The sequence below is a fragment of the Elaeis guineensis genome, chromosome 2, assembly GCF_000442705.2.
Source record: "Elaeis guineensis isolate ETL-2024a chromosome 2, EG11, whole genome shotgun sequence".
NCBI lineage: Eukaryota > Viridiplantae > Streptophyta > Magnoliopsida > Arecales > Arecaceae > Elaeis > Elaeis guineensis.
Window position 1 is genome coordinate 109,054,720 of NC_025994.2, and position 7,900 is coordinate 109,062,619.

The following is a 7,900-nucleotide window of genomic DNA, read 5'->3' on the forward strand; positions in this document are numbered from 1 at the left end:
CTTCTTCTCAGCATTTTTTTTAGTTTTTTTTTTCAAAAAAGTTATTGTCATTTTTCTTGACAATCAATACTAATGAATACACTAACCATGCAACTATAAGAATGATAGTGATTATTCTAAGAATCGAAGTTTTTAAAATTCAAAGTAATGCAGGTGTTGAGATGATGCAAAATTTGCGTCCATGTTCTAAATAGCCTGTAACGAGCAAATTAAGCCCTTCAGAGTGTCCACATATGCTTAATTTTCAGGTGTGTCAATAATAAAGACATAGACTTAACAACCAACCGAAACACAAAAAAAAAAAAAAAAAAAAAAACAGGTATTTGTTGTGTGGCATATAGCAAATATAATGTTTGCTGTTAAGAATTCGATACGTTCCTCAAAAAATCCGATTCGTGCTGATTCTTCCTCCAACTAACGAAGAGATCTTGGCGGAATTGCCACATATGAAATTGAGCACAATTTTGCAACGGCAAATAAGCTCAGCAGTAGGCTGCCCTAAGTGATATATACTATTGATGGTGCGAGGTTAATCCTAGTAACTGCAGGAACTGGCAATTTGCTCCGAAAAAAAAAGGAGGATGGTGAGGGAGGGGGTGGCTTTTCTTATTTATGACAAGTAGCACTTGAATTATTTAATTAAACATATATACATGCATAAATGTAATTTTTTTACTAGAAATTAACCATCATATCTTGTAATCATAATTAAAACCAATCACTTACACCGAACTTATAACTAATAGAAACCAAGCATGATCATTAATTATATCTCACGGTCCTTACGTACGCTTAACCATAGTTATATTGTACAAGTACTTGGTGCAACATTATGATACTAAAGGATAATTACCATCAGCAGTATTATCCATAAGCACGATCTCCCTTTATTTAATCGCCATTGAGTGAATGCATCGACCAGAAGTCCTCGACGGTCCAGAAGTTATCGCTGGATTCAGTACTCGAGAAAGGAGGTGCAAGTGCATGAGGATCGGTAGCCTGGTGCTCAGTGTAACTCGGCTGAGGCGCAACATCTTCAACACTGTTTGTTTGGCTCGTACTGGTAGTACTGGTACTAGCTTCATCAGTAACCATCGCATGCTGGTAGTCAAAGGATTCGCCATGCTTAACCTTCTTTTGTATTCTTGTCCTCCAGTAGTTCTTTATCTCGTTGTCAGTCCTCCCAGGCAGCTGTTTCGCAATTTTTGACCACCTCATATACCAAAAAGATAGAATTATCAGAGATGATTATAATTACATTTAAGTGCATGGATGTATGGTGACGTGCAAGAACCAATATGGTGCATATATGCAATTATGGAAATATTTTACATGTGCATAGGAAATGATTTTGAGAGCTGGTGCATGATAGATAATATCTTCTCATTTTTAACATGTGATACATGGAGCCGTGCATAGAACATTTCATAGTGTTTCATTATTTTATTGGTAAATGTTTGTCCTGAACTCTTTTTAGTGCCATTCCTAATGGCAAACATTTATGTAGTTTTTATTGTATTGTCAACTCCACTGCATGGCCAATGCAACAATGCGATTTCAACAATATCCAAGTAGTACATTTGGTGATTTGTTGCCAACAATATGGCGGTTGCAATGTTTCATGGCTAGCAAAATTTTTATGTGAAAGTAACCTTGGAGAAGATCTTCGATGTACAATTTTTGAATTTAAATGCAACGGATGTTTGATGTTTTATTTATTTATTTTTCCTTTTCCTTTTAGTGTAATGGCAAACTATATTTTCTAGGACTTATATAAATAATATACAATAATAATATTACCACGTGCGCAGATGCACCTTGATTTATGCAACTTTTTCTCCTCTTTTTTTTTTTTTCTTTGATGTTAAGATTTATATATGCAATTTTTTCAATATAATTATCTTATGAGTGCATGAAGAAACTATATCATGAGAGATACAATAAAGATACATTAAAGAAAAATATTTCATGAAACATTGAAAAATAAGAAATAATGGCTAATTTTTCATAATATTACGTATTAGTGATCATTGTACTACGGTAACAAAAAATTGTTTTTTGTTGAAATTTCTTTCGAAGAAAAAACCACATCCATATCCAAGTTCCAAAAGATAGATATTTTCCATTGTGATAAAAATAGTGAATTCATGTTGTGAGGGAGAAGTGACTCTTGCCAGTTTCTTTCGGTCCATAATTCCATGCACGTGTTCTTTCTAATGAAAGTAGAGAAGGGAGGCGCGGGGTGGTGGGTGGGTTGGGGTTGGCGAGAGAGAGAGAGAAACCATGCACAAATCACTGAGTAACATACAAACAAGTGATTAATAAGCAAAGAATCTTATCCACATATACGCAGCCATGGCGATGCTTTTAGCTTCTTATGCACTAATTATTGGGTAATACTATAATGCAAACGAGTGATTAATAGGCCTAGCATCATGTCCACACATATGTTGCCATGGCCACGGTCCTTGCTCCTTATAAAAACCATCAATTCTTTCCAAAGTAACAGACTTCCACTATCTTTGAACATGGGCTCACCTATTTCCCCATCTAGCATGGAGATCCATGATCAGCAGCTGCTCCTCTGGCGTGATGTTTCCACGCCGGACATCAGGCTTCAGATAGTTCAGCCACCGTAGCCGGCAGCTCTTCCCCGTGCGATTCAAACCTTCACAAGAAGTTAATAACAAAGGAAAGACAATAGGAAGGAGCCAGAGAGATGGAGAGAGGCCGAGAGAGAAGACGGAATACCTGCAGACCGAGCAAGGTTGTTCCAAACACCCTCACCATGGTTTGCTATGTAGTTGATTAAGATGAGGTCTTCCTCCATGGTCCATGGGCCCTTCCTCACCGCAGCCTCTTGGCTGCTGTTTATCGTCTTATCCATTCTGTTAGCTTTTCCACCATGGGATCGAGAGGAGAGAGAGGGGGAGAAAGAGTGAGAGAGTGGGAGCTAAATAGGAGTTTGGAAGGTGTGGATGGTTAAGAAGGTAAGAGGTTGTTGTAGGCTTTATAGACAAATAGTGAGAGGTTTGTATCCTTTTATCATCATTAGCATGTAACAAGGTTTAGCTTCCTCAGAGAAGAGCGGACCTATATTTGCTTAATCCAAGTAAAAGATGTATTTCGCCTTTTTTTTTGGAAAAAATGTAAACTTGTAATGGTTTTCTACATGCAAGAAATGCTTCGTCACTCCATGTGGCAATACAAGAACTAATATCCATTTCCCAATATTCTGGCAAACTGCTATTAAGGAACAAAACCACCTTTAAATTAATGTGACTATAACTCAGTTAGGCACTGCCGCTGAGCTTAAGTTTCAACCCACTATCCAAGTTAGGTACAGAGCGAGAAGAAACCACTACACGTAGACTACTGCTCAGAGGAGTGAATGTGATCTGTTCCGCTCTGAAAAGCTAACAAGCTATTCTAGAAGATCATGGCTCTTGATTTTTTTGATCAGGGGACGACGGCTATCTTCATATTGAATGGCTTGCCGCACTGTTCAATCAACATCAACATGCCGTAGAGAATTTGATCTATGCAAATGTGCTCTACTTTTTGCTCTTCTGAACTACCATATGCAATTTTGTAGGAATGGAAATGGAAATATTTGCAAAGGTTCTTGATATGCCATACGATTCGTCCCTCAAATGCACTCCGTCTCTATCCGTCACAACGTACGTATACACAAGTCGACAGTATATGGATATAGCCACTAGTTTGGAGAATACAGTGGGAATGGGCACCGCATAGGATTCAAACCTTGGTCCTCCACGCTGAGAAGAATGGTGCCCATCAGTGGACTCAAGTCCTTCTGACGGGGCAGCTTTAGACACCAATTTAAAGTCTATATATAGTTTTATTGGTGCGTTTAAAAGGCAGGTTATACTTTTCCACAACTATTAATTTTTTTGGGTTCACTCATGGCATCATATATATGAAGTCATGACCATCGAATAGTGATGCCATAAATGGCTGAATATATAACATGGCAACAGTAACGACGAATAAATCCAGCATTGACATATAAATTTCTTTGCAAGCATCTCTTAATATATAAGAACTATAAATTTCTTTGCAAGCATCTCTTACTATATAAGATGGCATGGGACACAAATTTATTTGCCAATAGGTAGCAGCTAGGAGGTTTCGTTGGACGCTTCTATAAAAAAACTCACTATTCTGCACCACCCCCGGCTTTGTGGGTAGAAACTTCTCGATTGGCCAGGCCTCATGCGTTTGAGAGAGAAAAAGTGGATCACATTATGAGAGTCACAAAGTAGTTAGCAACCATTAGCAGAACTCGAACAGTATCTGTGGCATATATACTTTCACTCATGGATAAGTCATTGAGTTGCATGTGGACGCAAACATGTGGATGTGGCCGGACACATGCGTCCGATTTTTTCTCAATGTCTGTTTACCAGACTCTGGTTGTTGACATGAGAACTAGTTGACGGCAAACTAATCCTCGTCTTTGTGTGCCATCATTTCAGATATGATAATCTTCGCCTGATTTATGATAAGTGGAGAGCTACAATTATACATAAAGCTTGCTCGAAGTGTTCATGGAGAGAGTATGCTGAATAAATGACAAACCTATGTGGCCGGCAAGGCTCCAAAGTAGCTTGATGGAGATACGAAGCATGGTGGATGACGAGTCTCTCAATTTATTCAGTCAATGGTTTGTTATATATGAGGAGGAGACCATCAATGCCATGTCAGAGCTAGCACGTCTCTTGATGCATAATTACGAGGGTCTAACAGAGTTCCGTTAGTTCCACGAGCGCCCCCCACCACCTTTGTCACTTCGATAGAGGCAGCCCCAGCACCAGCACCAGCACCATACACTCCGCCCCTCCCTTTCCGTCCTCCTCCCGGGCGGTCGCCAGCGTGCCAACGTCAACGCTCCTTGGAAAGAGCTTGCTGCCGGTAAAGGTGAGATGTCATCAAAGAGGGAATGGACGCCGAGGAGGTCGGAGCTACGTAGCGGGGAGGCCCCCCGTAAGAAGGTCTGATTATTACTTGGACAAGGTCCAATGGACCGCGCCAAATCTCACGGTGGATAACACGCCACATTACCCCGGGTATTTCACCAATCAGATTTTGCGTTATCAATATGTTGCTTAAGCGACGGTGGAGATATCATATGGAACATCAGCGGGATTGGCGAAAATTAATCACGGACATTCACTACAAGAACAAGGCCATGTCCATACAGACTCCACATAGTCCTCACCTGGCATCGGTTGCATGGAAGAACATTTATCAGGTACACCAACTATTTGAAGCAGGAATTGAGTACCGAATCGGGGAAGGGAAAGAAGTAGTATTTTGGACTGATAGTTGGTATAAAGGACAGCTGTTAAAGGACATCTTCCCAATGCTTTATATTTATGCAATCAACAAAATAAGTGCCGCCTCTGACATCCTCAATACCCAAAACATACATAATCTCTTCTGCTGGCCACTTTAACTACTGTGCAATGGCAAAATTTCAACTAGTTCGGCTTCTTCTTAATACAATTGTGAAAAAGATGGGAGTTTGACACCGTTGAATGACGTTGGAGCCAAAGCAAGAAACTCAAGGTCAGCGAATGTTATACCTTCCTTAGTCATGGGGGAATTCTTTGCAGCTTTGCCAAGATAAATTAGAGTTTACCAATACCAGTAAAAATTAAGATTTTCAACTGGCTAGTCTACAATGATAAAATCTTGACATCTGCCAATATGAAAAAATAGAATTTTCCAACTCCACGTGAATGCATACTCTGTTATCAGGAAGAAGAAAGGGTAGACCATCTCTTCCTCACCTGCAGATATTCTAAACAAACTTGGGTACACGTGTTTCAGAAGCAGCCTCTGTATAACCTGACGCCCACACCATCCAACATTAACAAACTCTGAGGAGAATGGAGAGATAGGCTACCATCCTAAATCACGGATGGGACTGCTTAGACATTGCCAACATCTGGAGTATGTGGAAGGAAACGAACAATAAGATTTTCAGGTTTATGGCTAATTCTCCTATCAAAACTATTGAAATCACCTGTTCGACTCTTAAAGGATGGATAACCTCTGCATAACTAAGCAACAAAACCCACCCCCATGAATTTTTTGATATCTCTGAACAAATATTGCTCACTGACAGACGTAGTCTCAGATCCTGAAAGCCAAGCTTCAAAAATTCTGCTAATCTGAAAATATCTGTCTCTATAGGCAACTAAGCACCCTTTCCTTCTTTTTCTCTACAGTACCACACCAGCTAAACTCCTTGTTCGAACAAGAACAAACTCCTTGTTCCCCTAGGCATGCGGGCTTTAGGCAATTAAACAAATTGTTGACGATTATTCTGTTCAGATGTCTTTATAATGTAACCAATGGGAAGAGACTGATTTAACAAGAATTAAGAAGAAAAAACAACCGCAACACCGACATTACTACAGAGAATGACAGACGACCTAACCGGAGGTTGTGCGATTGACGAATAGGGAGGAGCATTTACAATGCTGGAATTTAATCAGAACAAACCAAAAACAGGGCTTACTCGTCACTAACAGAGGACCTATAAATTTATAACACTTACAGATTCCATTTTAGCTTTTCGTTGTACAAATCTGCTGCTCAGGTGTTGTACTTCCTTTTCTTTCTTATCTGCTAAATCCCTTTCAGCATCTTCTCTATCCTCACCCCCTGTAAATATTCTACTTTCTCATATTTATAAAACTTAGGTGGCAGTCCCTGCCTCCTTTTCCATCAAAAAAAAAAATCGTGCATATGGTCCGGGATTTGCCCTGGTCCGGTCGATAATTTCTCCTATAGAAGAGGGAAGAGGAGGGCTAGCGCTTGGTGCTTAAGTCTAAAACTTATTAGCCTAGGCTGGGCTTCGGTTCTTAAATCTAAAACAAGTTTGGGCCAGGCTGAGGCATAGTATTGGTGTCGAGCACATCTTCATCAGTTAACAAAGAAGTTTTAAGATGGAGGCAGGTCGGTGGACTTGGTCTTTTTTGACTAATAATGGAGGAAACGAGACATTTCCCCAAGCTTGACTAACGCAAGGATCAGTTGACTAGGTCAACCACCAGCTACCCACCCCAAGCTTTATATGTCGGGCCAACTTCAAAAATCCTCATATTCCAAGATTTCATGCAAACGTTTTGTTTGGAATGCAAAGTCGCTCATTCTGGAATGGTCGATCCATTTCAACGCATTTAGATCAACTACTTTAGTGGTGCTAAATACATACAAAAATAAAACTAACTATTTTACTATTTCACCCTAAAGAATGAGAGTTCAATCTTAGCCGTAGTAAAAAATACTTGACAAGTTTTCATCTCCGTGAATTTTTATTGCTATATAGCCTAAGTTAGTTCTAGGAGATGTCAATGCATGTTCTTTTTCCTTTCCCGTGCAAAAATAAGTTCTGAGATTCTCTATTTCTTATGGTGCCAATTAAGGATGGTAATTGATTGGATATGATTTGGATAAGTCAATAATCATATCCATCCCATAATTAAAAACTTCATATCCATATCCACCCTATATTCATCTCAGATTGCGTCAGAAGAAATTCATCAAATAAATATTTTAAGATAATTGTAGCTTTGAAAAAAAAATTTAAATTAAAGTTATATTGGATCAGATTTAGTGCAGGACATATTATTACTTATATCTTATCCAAACATATTTTGAATATTTTATTTAGAATGCATATCCATCTTGAGGTTCAAATGGATTGGATAAAATTTATCCTATTCGGATTAAATCGGATCAGATATTGATGTATTAGCTATAATTACCACCCTACTGTAGATGCCACATAAGTCATAGAGTTATAATTGTTATAAAAGTTTCATGTTTATAAATCATATTTCAAAATTTATTTGTTAATTAAGAT

The 7,900-nt window shown here is 38.8% G+C and overlaps 1 pseudogene; it reads right to left on the reverse strand.

Moving 5' to 3' along the window:
- Positions 1-733: 733 nt before the first annotated feature.
- On the reverse strand, positions 734-2,916 carry LOC105048225 (MYB-like transcription factor EOBII; annotated as a pseudogene).
- Positions 2,917-7,900: the final 4,984 nt, after the last annotated feature.